We start from the raw sequence: 13,836 nt of genomic DNA on the forward strand, positions 1-13,836 counted from the left end.
ACAGTACGTGAAGAAGCGGTCACACCAGCCTGCTGCCATTCCTGAGCAAGCTCGGCCCTGCTGGTAGTCCGATCCCGCAGCTGAAAATTTTAAGATACGGTCCTGGCGCTTGCTGGTTTTTCTTGGACGCCCTGGAGCCTTTTTGACAACAATGGAAGCTGTCAAGTTGAAGTTCTTGATGATGCGATAGATTGTTGACTGAGGTGCAATCTTTGTAGCTGCGATACTCTTCCCTGTTAAGGCCATTTTTGTGCAGTGCAATGATGGCTGCACGTGTTTCTTTAGAGATAACCATGGTTAACTGAAGAGAAACAATGATACCAAGCACCAGCCTCCTTTTAAAGTGTCCAGTGATGTGCTGTTGAGGGAGGATCTAAAGTGATCCTTCATGGTTGACTCAGTGATTTTCAAATTAATCTACAGGGTGTTGCCGGCAACTGAAAATGACCAGACGGAGACTCATGTCTCTGTATGGGGGATTGAGCAGATCTCTGGCCCCCGTTTATTGTGTATGAGTTTTCATAGTCATAGAAATTATACTTCAACCAATCAGCGTAAGAACACGCTCACAGTTCTTAACCTATAAGAATGCAGGAAAAACTTAACCCATGAGGATACAGGAAAAATGGAAACTACAGATATGGTCGTGTCTTTTTGGCATAAAAAACATATTAACAGATGCCTCAGTCTTGTATAGCAATACACCCACGAGTCTCTTATCTGGCTCGGCTCGAGTTAGAACACTCAAGGTCTTTATACCAATTATGAACCATAGCCTAGTTGAATAACAAAATGTTATCTTCGTGAGAAACAGGACAGAGTTACTTCACGGCAGCTGTAACCTTCTACCTAAGTAAATAACAGAATTTATCTTTAACCAACAACAAAATGGAGTCAAAGCACAAAATGGAGAATCTAGCACAAAATGGAGAATCTTTCATAATTTGTTCCTTCACATTCCCCCCTAGATAAATTTTGTTAATTAATGTCCAGCATCAGAGGTACTATCCCAAGCTATAAGCTCGAGGGGTACTGGTCTTCACATGACTGGTGCCATGTTACCAGCCATGGCTGTTGTGGCGTACCCGTCCCCCATGTATACTAGAATCTACGAATAACAATTATTGATGACGGTGGTGGGAATCTTTTGAAGATAGCCATACGCTTGGCTTCAACCTCTTCATCAGGTAACTTTGTGAAATCGGTGTAGAGAAGAGCAGGGGTGGCAACGCTTTTGGTTTCATCATTAGTTGTCTTAGTGCAGAATTTCCTAATACATACAGAAATACACCAAAGAACAAGTTTTAGTATTACATACATGACAAGGATAAAGGCAGCGATGTGTAATAAACTTTGCATGATTCCAGCTATCCAGCCCCCAAGTCCCTCAAACCAATTGGCTGGATTAAGAAAGGAGAAGGTGTCTGCCCACCAACTGTCCCTATTATGGTCATTGTCTTTATCATATTAATCTCTGAGTCTTTGAATGTCTTCTAACTTTAACTTTAAAGTACTATTGGAATCTGTATAATAACAGAAAGCGGGTCCAATAATCTGACACATACCACCCTGTGCTGCTGTTAAGTAGTCCAGTACTACAGTATATTGATTATTGACTATGATAAGTTGGTTTTGGACAACAACAGTAGTATTAAGTATATCCAATATATCCCAAATTTGATCACCTGGATAATCTGTGGCCCTAAGCAATTTATCCCACATTTGTGTAATCATAGGGTAAATGAAAATAGAACTGACAATTTTATTGGCTATACCCATCTGTACTACTAATGTTTCATGATATTGTACAAACGTATTATTCAAGGATGTTGGAGAATTTAGGCTATCCCATGCGGTTACCAATATTATTATATGGAAATACGAAAAACTAAAACATTATGTCCCCTTATTTGCTACTAGTCTGTTTGACCAGCTTGCAGTGCGATACGTGGATCCATGTCGGCCTTCCTTCCAGCTTTACTGACAAAGGAGTAATGAGGAGGACTTGGTAGGGACCGTCATACAAGGGTTCTAGTCCGTGTTTTCTGACATAGCTTTTTCACGACCACAAAAACCACCAGGCTTCAAATTGTGACAAGTGTCGGTTTCTGCTTAATCTGGAAGGGAAGAATAAACTAAAACATAGGTGTTATTCAGCTTAGTAAAAATCTTGCTAACATATTGAACAGCACGGTCAGTTTCTTCTGACAACTACTGAGACTGAAAATTTGCAACTGAGAACCTAGCACCAAACAATATCTCATATGGGGACAGGCCATGTTTTGCAATAGGAGTAATACGAATGTGTAAGAGCCTGGCCATGGAGCCGTAGTCTCCTGCATCATTTTGTTCAATTGTCCCTTCAGTGTGCCATTCAGCCTCTTAACTTTCCCACTAGATTGTGGATGGTACGGAGTATGGAGGGCTACAGTGGATCCAAGCATTGTCAGAACCTCCTGATACACATGAGAAGAAAAGGCCGGGCCTTGGTCACTTTCGACGACTTCTGGAAACCCATATCTGCATATAACTTCCATCACCAGTTTCTTTGCGGTGGTCTTTGCAGTCATGTACACGTTGAAGTTGAACGGGATTGCAGGTCTGACAGATATTACATGCACGGTTGAGTGCTGTCAGGACTGTAGAAATACCTGGAGCTCAGTAGAATTTTTGTACCAGGGCTAGGGCCTGTTTTTTTTTTTTTCCCCTCTATGTGTGGGCCCATGTGCCCACGTGGCAATAGCAGGGTACATCCGCTTAGGGAGACACACAAGTTGGTCCTTTTTCCAGAGACCATGTCCATACGTGCTCCATCAGCCTTCCACTGCTTCACCTCTTCCTTTGGAGATATTCTCTGCATCGTCATTAAGCGGTCTCGCGGGGTTCGGCAGAAAACCTCAGTCTGTCGTGGATCATCAGGTTCCTGTAGAGTCAGTGTTTCTTGTAACTGTTTACGCTGAGAGCGTGTGGTCACCATAGTTGGTATGGTTAGTTCAACAGGTAGGAGAGCAGCAGCTTTTGCTTGCATATCCGCAAAGGTGTTACCAACAGTCTGTGGACTGTTCCTAGGACCGTGCTCCTTAACTTTGATAATGGACACCTGGGTAGGTAATTTGATTAGTAGTAGTAACAAACCCTCGATTGGCCCATAGGGCTCCGAAATCATGAGCAATACCAAATGCATACTGTGAGTCCGTGTATATATTAGCCCGCCTGTCTTTGGCCAAAGTACATGCAGTGGACAGAGCCTGAAGTTCTGCCTCTTGTGCTGACAGGGAGGGAGGGAGTGCAGCTCCGGGCAATACAGTATCTTCCGTAGTAACGGCGTATCCTGTGTGGAGTCTGCCAAAATCAGCAGCATATCTTGAACCATCTTTCAGGGCCTTGTAGAGAGGTTGCATTATGCGGCATGCGTCCGGTATCCACTGACGACAATAAGTACATAGTCCAAGAAAATGCTGGAGTTCAGTCTCATCTTTTGGGAAAGGAAGGGAGCTGACGGCTAGTTTTCTTTCTTCTGTGAGGTGTCTTGACACCCTGAAGGAGACAGTGACCCAAAAATATCACTTGACCAAGGCAGAACTGAAGTTTCGAGGCCGGAACCCGACAGTTCAGATCTGCCAGATACTTGAGGAGGCTAACAGTGGCAACAATGGCTTCCTGCTCTGTTCGTGCACACAACAAAAGATTACCCACACACAAACAGCGTGACATAAGGATATTCTAACTGCCAGGGTAAAAGACACTCGCCCATATTTTTGCAAACTGATTGGGACTGTTTTGGGCCCCTTGTGGCATAACTGTCCACGTCAATTGTCGTCCCTGATGAGTGAATGCAAACAGAAACTGGCAATCTGGGTGTAATGAAATGCTGAAGAAGGCATTGGCAAGGTCGATGACTGTGAACCAAGCAGCATCCTGAGGTATCTGGGACAAGAATATGTGGATTAGACACCACCGGAGTTTCTAGAACAGTAGCTGCATTAACTGCCCGTAGGTCTTGTACCAGCCGGTACACAGGGGGTTGGCCGGGTGGGGTCTTTTTCTTAACGGGAAGCAAGGGCGTGTTACATGGGGAAACACAGGGTACCAGGGCACCATTATCGAATAACGTTTGTATTTAACCCTTGGGCCCCACTCCTGATCATGTTTCAAAGGGTACTGATGGACTTTGGGAAAAGGGGCACCAGGTTTGAGAAACACTTTTACTGGTTCTACAGGCATTATTGGGGGTGGATCTGGGCCTATCAGGGCCATCATAACCGTGGAAAGGACGTGTAAGATACTGATCTCATTATGTTCATCTGCATAGGGGTTATATAACGTAAATACCATTTGACCATCATCTTGGAATTGTATTCTGGAGCGGAACTGTGATAATAAATCTGCCCTCAGTAAATTTACCGGACATGAGGGAGAGATTATGAATTGAGCAGTAACTTCAGGGAAAGATCCCACAGGGATGGGTATTGTGAGAGTATATTTATTGGGTCTGCCATCTACTCTAATTAAAACAAGCTCTTGATCTGAGAATTGACATGGCAGGGCTTGGAGATTCCCAGACATAGGGTTAAAATGGATATTGGAGTATGGGACTGGATTTGTGTAAGGTGGGAGGAGGGCAGGAGCTGGAGTCTGGTGGGCCACTGATAAGGAATGGAGCTGCGTCCTTGCAGCTGTGTGTGTGGGGGGGGGGGGCTGAGATTGGAGCAGAAATCGCTGCAGCTACTGCAGCTACAGTTTTAACCTTTGATTTCCCAGTTGATGCAGAACGTGCTAAATTCTTCTGAAAACTTTTAATTACTTTTAATGCATCGTCTGGAATGTAATTCTCGATGTCAGGTCTAACTGACATTATTGCCTCTTTCAATTCAGATTTAAGGCCGGACATCAAAGCTGCCACAAAAAGGTGTGAATGGGCTTTATTATACAGTGAAAACCCCAAATCTTTAAATACTACCATAAGACACCCATAGAACTTCTCGGCAGTCTCCCCCTTGTCCTGTGTGACATCTGTGAGGGAGGTAGCTTGGTCCGCTAGTCTATCTTGTGCCCAAACCTTTAAAGCATTACAGAAATCAACATCACTCTCATAGGTTCCCCCGTTCACATTATACATTATGCCACCCTCAATAATTGGAAAATACCCCTCTCCAGCCTTCACATGGAGTAAGTGTAACAGATCTCTCCGGGGAGTGGAATAAATCTCTCGATTCGCTGCTATTTGTCTATAGAATGCTATCTGCATCTCAAAAACATTTCTAGAATTCGCTCTTTCCTTACTTTCGACTCTGCAAAAACTCTTACTGTTTCACTTATTCATTCTCGTCTGGACTATTGTAACTCTCTACTAATCGGCCTCCCTCTTACCAAACTCTCCCCGCTCCAATCTGACCTGAATGCTGCTGCCAGGATCATATTCCTCACCAACCGTTACACCGATGCCTCTACCTTGTGCCAGTCACTACACTGGCTACCCATCCACTCCAGAATCCAGTACAAAACTACTACCCTCATCCACAAAGCACTCCATGGCTCAGCACCACCCTACATCTCCTCCCTGGTCTCAGTCTACCACCCTACCCGTGCCCTCCGCTCCGCTAATGACCTCAGGTTAGCATCCTCAATAATCAGAACCTCCCACTCCTGTCTCCAAGACTTTACACATGCTGAGCCGATTCTTTGGAATGCACTACCTAGGTTAATACGATTAATCCCCAATCCCCACAGTTTTAAGCGTGCCCTAAAAACTCATTTGTTCAGACTGGCCTACCCCCTCAATGCATTAACGTAACGATCCCTGTGTGGCCTATTTAAAAAAAAAAATGAATGTTCTCATTCACTTTATGCAGTTATTAGCCCTCTGTGTCTGTACTGTTACATACTTAGGCAGTTAACTGGTTCATGCAGCTTTACATGAACACCCGAGCCTTACACTATGGCTGGTCCGAATAACTATAGCATTTGTTACCATCCACCTCTCGTGTCTCCCCTTTTCCTCATAGTTTGTAAGCTTGCGAGCAGGGCCCTCATTCCTCCTGGTATCTGTTTTGAACTGTATTTCTGTTATGCTGTAATGTCTATTGTCTGTGCAAGTCCCCTCTATAATTTGTAAAGCGCTGCAGAAAATGTTGGCGCTATATAAATAAAAAAAATTATTATTATTATTATTATAGAAGGCCATGGGGGATGTTTCTGAATCGGGAAACTAAAGTAGGAGGGGGTGGATACTCATAACCACTAGCAATACTAGGCATAGCAGGGACTGGTGCTGGCGGTGGCTGATAATAAGTGCCGTCAGCGTTTAGCAAGGGAAAGGTGGGGGCTACAACTCCGGGTCTTCTTGCTTCACAATTGTAACAGACCTGTCTCCACTGAGAATTAGTAACTCTGCATACATCACAAATCCACCCGGCAGGATCATAGGGTGGGGGCGCACTGAGTTTTGGCAACCCAGGATATATTGGAGCTTTGGGGTTAAGGGGCACAGAGCTTACAGTCGGGAGAAGAGGCTTGATTTCCTGGGGAGGGACCTTATCATCTAGCAGGGAGACCCCCTGTTCCAGATCATCATTTTTAATTGTTTGTCTTTCTGACACATTATTCTCAATCGCTTTCTCAATACCTTCCTGCACCACAAAACATCAGGACTTTATCATAGGAGTAGACAGCTTTCCTTTTTCAACGTAGCAATAACAGAGACAATCAGAACTCACTTCCTCTGTTAATCCTTAATTTGCTATATATCAACCACTCAACTTGAAGCCGGTGAATCTTTTACCAATCTTTCAATTACACGGATAACCAAACAATCTCTTACAAGTTTCCTTCTAAAACTAGGCACAATATTTTACCTTAAACTTACAATATTTCTTTCTACTTCAATACAATATTGTACTATTGCTTCAAACAAAACACAGATCTCCCAGCACATACTACACAAGGATAGAAAATTCAGAGAGAACGCAGCTATGTGCCCCCTCCACACCAGAGACACAGAACAGATAAGAATATCACAGCATTCCTCAACACAAAAGAAAGCAATAGTGCAGATGTTTGACCCCTCCCATCTTGGAAATTTCACACAGAAACGGAATACAGCAGTTCTCAGAGTTAATTAATTTCTACAAAACCTTCATCACACAATTCACATGCCAGAACACCTTAGAAAAACCAATGATTGAGAATATTTTCCCCATCTTTGGGCTAACAATATCAGATTCATCACACAAATTAACAGTCTTCTCTTACTTCTATGGAAACATGATTCTCCTTTAGAGCTAAATATCCTTACTTAGTTGTGCACAATACCGAGAGGCCTTTACGGTTTGTTCCACTGGGTCTCTCTGTCCCCCACTAGGACAACCCAAAAACGCGGTACTCAGTGAAAGGAGGAGGGCGTCTGTGACTTTCCCTCCGGATACCTATGGATATATTTACTGTATATCAATATATACCTGAGTTACGTATCCTACCCAATCTTCGATCGCCTCACCACACCTGATTCTAACAATGAACAGGAATTCAGGATATTTTGGACTATAAAGAGAATTACATCACTGGTCAATCCGGGGTGTCCGTCCCTTATGAGGTATGGTTCGAGCACTGGGCTCCCAACGGAACTAGACCTCTATATGATTCCACCCAAAAATCACCCCACCATCAGGGACAACCTCAGATCCTCTTTGCAGCACAAACACAGGAAAACCACACCAAACGGTCAGTCTGGACAGTATAACTGCCAACTTACCGTGGTTGTTGTGGGGGATGATCAGTCCCAATTTTCCAGTGCCTGTGTCCGCTCCGAGGGTCGTTTGTCTTGTTGTCCTCCGGGGGGCAGAGGTGTTCCTGTTTGGGGCCCCACGTTTCGGGCGCCAAGCTGTTGAGGGAGGATCTAAAGTGATCCTTCACGGTTGACTCAGTGATTTTCCAATTAATCTACAGGGTGTTGCCGGCAACTGAAAATGACCAGACGGAGACTCATGTCTCTGTATGGGGGATCGAGCAGATCTCTGGCCCCCATTTATTGTGTATGAGTTTTCATAGTCATAGAAATTATACTTCAACCAATCAGCATAAGAACACGCTCACAGTTCTTAACCTATAAGAATGCAGGAAAAACTTAACCCATGAGGATACAGGAAAAATGGAAACTACAGATATGGTCGTGTCTTTTTGGCATAAAAAACATATTAACAGATGCCTCAGTCTTATATAGCGATACACCCACGAGTCTCTTATCTGGCTCGGCTCGAGTTAGAACACTCAAGGTCTTTATACCAATTATGAACCATAGCCTAGTTGAATAACAAAATGTTATCTTCGTGAGAAACAGGACAGAGTTACTTCACGGCAGCTGTAACCTTCTACCTAAGTAAATAACAGAATTTATCTTTAACCAACAACAAAATGGAGTCAAAGCACAAAATAGAGAATCTAGCACAAAATGGAGAATCTTTCATAATTTGTTCCTTCACAGTCCTTGTTAAGGTACCGTCACATTTAGCGACGCTGCAGCGATCTAGACAACGATCCCGATCGCTGCAGCGTTGCTGTGTGGTCGCTGGAGAGCTGTCACACAGACAGCTCTCCAGCGACTAACGATGCCGGTCCCCGGGTAACCAGGGTAAACATCAGTGCAGAGAAGCACAGCGCCGGAGGACAGACACCGGAATGTAAGTATGTAGTGTTTGTTTTTTTTACGTTTACACTGGAAACCAGGGTAAACATCGGGTTACTAAGCGCGGCCCTGCGCTTAGTAACCCGATGTTTACCCTGGTTACCAGTGAAGACATCGCTGAATCGGCGTCACACACACCGATTCAGCGATGTCTGTGGGAGTCCAGCGACAAAATAAAGTTCTGGACTTTCTGCTCCGACCAACGATGGCACAGCAGGATCCAGATCGCTGCTGCCCGTCAAACTGAACGATATCGCTAGCCAGGACGCTGCAACGTCACGGATCGCTAGCGATATCGTTCAGTGTGAAGGTACCTTTACTTAATCATGACTGATTGATCGCCAGCCCTGTCCTCATCAACACCCACACCTGTGTTAATGGATCAATCACTAAAACTATGTTAGCTGCTCCTTTTAAGGCAGGACTGCAATGATGTTGAAATGTGTTTTGGGGGTTAAAGTTCATTTTCTGGGCAAATATTGACTTTGCAAGTACAGTAATTGCTGTTAAGCTGATCACTGACATTCAGGAGTATATGCAAATTGCCATTAGAAAAAATGAAGCAGTAGACTTTGGAAAAATTAATATTTGTCTCATTCTCAAAATTTTTGTCCATGACTGTACATGCAGCCGCACACTCCGCTCCTGAGTGCCGGGTGCAGTGCCGGGTATTGATGTGCGAGACTCATCCGAGTTTCTCGCATGTGAGTATGAGCCCTTATAGTCACACAGTTCTGCAGTGAGATCAGGAGAGCAGCCATTACACATCACACTGGTAACCATTACACATCACACTGGTAATGACCAATTCTATGTAGAATAATCTCTAGAGGTAGAGTTATCTTCAAGGCAGCACCCTGAGGTAATTTATAGAAAATGATAAAAGATGTTCTTCAACTATATCAATAGTAAAAGAATAAAAACTGAAAATGTAGGCACTTTAAAAAATTGTGAGGAAAGTATGGTTGTAGATGACGAGGAAAAAGCTAACATATTAAACACCTTCTTCTCCACGGTATTCACGGTGGAAAATGAAATGCTAGGTGAAATCCCAAGAAACAATGAAAACCCTATATTAAGGGTCACCAATCTAACCCAAGAAGAGGTGCGAAACCGGCTAAATTAAATCAAAATAGATAAATCTCCTGGTCCGGATGGCATACACCCACGAGTACTAAGAGAACTAAGTAATGTAATAGATAAACCATTATTTCTTATTTTTAGGGACTCTATAGTGACGGGGTCTGTTCCGCAGGACTGGCGCATAGCAAATGTGGTGCCAATATTCAAAAAGGGCTCTAAAAGTGAACCTGGAAATTATAGGCCAGTAACTCTAACCTCTATTGTTGGTAAAATATTTGAAGGGTTTCTGAAGGATGTTATTCTGGATTATCTCAATGAGAGAGAATAACTGTTTAACTCCATATCAGCATGGGTTTATGAGAAATCGCTCCTGTCAAACCAATCTAATCAGTTTTTATGAAGAGGTAAGCTATAGGCTGGACCACAGTGAGTCATTGGACGAGGTATATCTCGATTTTTCCAAAGCGTTTGATACAGTGCCGCACAAGAGGTTGGTACACAAAATGAGAATGCTTGGTCTGGGGGAAAATGTGTGTAAATGGGTTAGTAACTGGCTTAGTGATAGAAAGCAGAGGGTGGTTATAAATGGTATAGTCTCTAACTGGGTCGCTGTGACCAGTGGGGTACCGCAGGGGTCGGTATTGAGACCTGTTCTCTTCAACATATTCATTAATGATCTGGTAGAAGGTTTACACAATAAAATATCGATATTTGCAGATGATACAAAACTATGTAAAGCAGTTAATACAAGAGAAGATAGTATTCTGCTGCAGATGGATCTGGATAAGTTGGAAACTTGGGCTGAAAGGTGGCAGATGAGGTTTAACAATGATAAATGTAAGGTTATACACATGGGAAGAAAGAATCAATATCACCATTACACACTGAACGGGAAACCACTGGGTAAATCTGACAGGGAGAAGGACTTGGGGATCCTAGTTAATGATAAACTTACCTGGAGCAGCCAGTGCCAGGCAGCAGCTGCCAAGGCAAACAGGATCATGGGGTGCATTAAAAGAGGTCTGGATACATATGATGAGAGCGTTATACTGCCTCTGTACAAATCCCTAGTTAGACCGCACATGGAGTACTGTGCCCAGTTTTGGGCACCGGTGCTCAGGAAGGATATAATGGAACTAGAGAGTGTACAAAGGAGGGCAACAAAATTAATAAAGGGGATGGGAGAACTACAATACCCAGATAGATTAGCGAAATTAGGATTATTTAGTCTAGAAAAAAGACGACTGAGGGGCGATCTAATAACCATGTATAAGTATATAAGGAGACAATACAAATATCTCGCTGAGGATCTGTTTATACCAAGGAAGGTGACGGGCACAAGGGGGAATTCTTTGTGTCTGGAGGATAGAAGGTTTTTCCACCAACATAGAAGAGGATTCTTTACTGTTAGGGCGGTGAGAATCTGGAATTGCTTGCCTGAGGAGGTGGTGATGGCGAACTCAGTCGAGGGGTTCAAGAGAGGCCTGGATGTCTTCCTGGAGCAGAACAATATTGTATCATACAATTATTAGGCTCTGTAGAAGGACGTAGATCTGGGGACTTATTATGATGGAATATAGGCTGAACTGGATGGACAAATGTATTTTTTCGGCCTTACTAACTATGTTACTATGTTACTATGATTTATCCACAACAAGGCATTTGATATGAGACATACAGGTAGGACATTTTTCAGCAGTCTATAGCCTGCATGTCCATAATAAAGGGAACCTGTCACCCCCAAAATTAACGGTGAGCTAAGCCCACTGGCATTAGGGGTTTATCTACAGCATTCTGTAATGCTGTAGATAAGATCCCGATGTAACCTAAAAGATGAGAAAAAGAGGTTAGATTATACTCACCTGGGTAGGAGGTCCGATCCGATGGGCATCACGGTCCGGTCCGGGGCCTCCCATCTTCATAGGATGATGTCCTCTTCTGGTCTTTATGCTGCGGCTCCGGTGCAGGCGTACTTTGCCCTGTTGAGGGCAGAGCAAAGTAATGCAGTGCGCAGGCGCCGGGAAATGTCAGAGAGGCCCAGCGCCTGCGCACTGGAGTACTTTGCTCTGCCCTCAACAGGACAGACAAAGTACGCCTGCACCGGAGCCGCAATGTGAAGACCAGAAGAGGACGTCATCTGATGAAGATAGGAGGCCCCGGACCGGACCGCGACGCCCATCGGACCAGAACCGGACCGGAACCGCCCCTGGGTGAGTATAATCTAACCTCTTTTTCTCATCTTTTAGGATACAACGGGGGCTTATCTACAGCAATACAGAATGCTGTAGCTAAGCCCCTGATGCTGGTAGGCTTACCTCACCCTCGATTTTGGGGGTGACAGGTTCCCTTTAAAAGTTTAGATAAGTCAAGTGTGGTGACAGATTCCTTTTAAAATCGTTAAAATTAGGAGATGACTAATTTGAAGTGCTTTCTATACCACATTCACATGTAGGATCCCTATTGTTTCCAGAGCTTTATTTTTCTTTTTGCCTCCCAGCATTCTGACAGCCAAAAGTGTTGTATTTCATGTTGGTGTCCTGCTGTTTTTCAGAACAAAAGTATTTTTAAAGCAATAGCATGTCACACATATAAGGCCGGTTTCACACGTCAGTGGCTCCGGTACGTGAGGTGACAGTTTCCTCACGTACTGGAGACACTGACTCACGTAGACACATTAAAATCAATGTGTCTCTGCACATGTCAGCGTGTTTTCACGGACCGTGTGGCCGTTTGAAAAACACGGAGACATGTCAGTGTTCGTGGGAGCGCACATATTACACGGACTCATTAAAGTCAATGGGTCCGTGTAAAACACGTACCGCACACGGATGCTGTCCGTGTGCAGTCCGTGTACCGTGCAGGAGACAGTGCTACTGTAAGCGCTGTCCCCCCCCCCGCGTGTGATACTGAAGCCGGTATTCATCCCTTCTTCCCAGCAGCGTTCGCTGGAAAGAAGGAATGAATAATTTTTTTTTTCCCCTTAAAAATAAAGTTTGTGCGTCCCCTCCCGCCTCCCATCCCCTGTGTGCCCCCCTCCCCCCCCCCGCCTGCCAGGAAATACTCACCGACACCCAGCTCCAGCGATGTCTCCTCTCAGCGGCTGCAGCCTGTGCGGTGTGAGCGGTCACGTGGTCCCACTCATTAAAGTGAGGAATATGCGCATATTCCTCACTGTAATGAGCGGGACCACGTGACCGCTCACACAGGGCTTGCTGCCGGCGCTGAGAGGAGACATCGCTGGAGCTGGGTGTCGGTGAGTATTTCCTGGCAAGAAAGGTGGGCGCACAGGGGATGGGAGGCGGGAGGGGACGCACAAACTTTATTTTTAAGGGGGAAAAAAAAAATTATTCATTCCTTCTTTCCAGCGAACGCTGCTGGGAAGAAGGGATGAATACCGGCTTCAGCACCGCATGCAGGGGACAGCGCTTAACTGTAGCGCTGTCTCCTGCACGGTCCGTGTGGTCCTCAGTCGGCACACTGATGTGCTCCATAAGCACACGGACACACGGATAATTCCGGTACCGGAATTATCTGGACGTGTGAGACTGGCCTAAGTCAGAGTATAGTATATATTAACCTTTATTATCAGAGAACTGCTGAAAAAAAAGAAACCAAACTTTAGCGTTCCTTATGTCCTAGTAATGGGAACACCACTGGTATAGAACATTGATCCAATCCAGACACTGTCTTAGCATATGTGCACACGCTTCGGATTTTGCTGCGGATCCGCAGCAGTTTTCCATGAGGTGTACAGTACCATGTAAATCTATGGAAAAGAAAATCGGCAGTGCACATGGTGCAGAAAAAAGCACGTGGAAATGCAGCGGTTTATTTTCCTTAGCATGTCAATTCTTTGTGCGGATTCCACCGCAGTTTACCCCTGCTCAATAGGAATCCGCAGGTGTAAAACCGCAGGTGGAATCCGCACGAAAACCTTGGTAAATCCGGAAGTCTGAGATCAGTTGCAGCCTGGACTTCATGTTTGATTTGTACAAAGGTGGGGACAGTGACGCCAGTGCTGATTGGGCCCCGGGGTAACATGTCACAGCAACCGCAATATAGCCCTGTGACTT

The 13,836-nt window shown here is 44.6% G+C and overlaps 1 long non-coding RNA gene across 2 annotated transcripts in view; it reads right to left on the bottom strand.

Moving 5' to 3' along the window:
• Positions 1–464: 464 nt before the first annotated feature.
• LOC138638034 (uncharacterized) overlaps positions 465–13,836 on the bottom strand; it is a 73,327-nt gene continuing 59,955 nt past the window's right edge. For both annotated transcript variants that reach the window (XR_011312432.1, XR_011312431.1), the window contains exon 3: positions 465–1,270. This is a non-coding gene — a long non-coding RNA (uncharacterized lncRNA). The remainder of the gene's footprint in view (positions 1,271–13,836) is intronic.

This window comes from Ranitomeya imitator, chromosome 5, assembly GCF_032444005.1.
Source record: "Ranitomeya imitator isolate aRanImi1 chromosome 5, aRanImi1.pri, whole genome shotgun sequence".
In the NCBI taxonomy this organism is placed as follows: domain Eukaryota; kingdom Metazoa; phylum Chordata; class Amphibia; order Anura; family Dendrobatidae; genus Ranitomeya; species Ranitomeya imitator.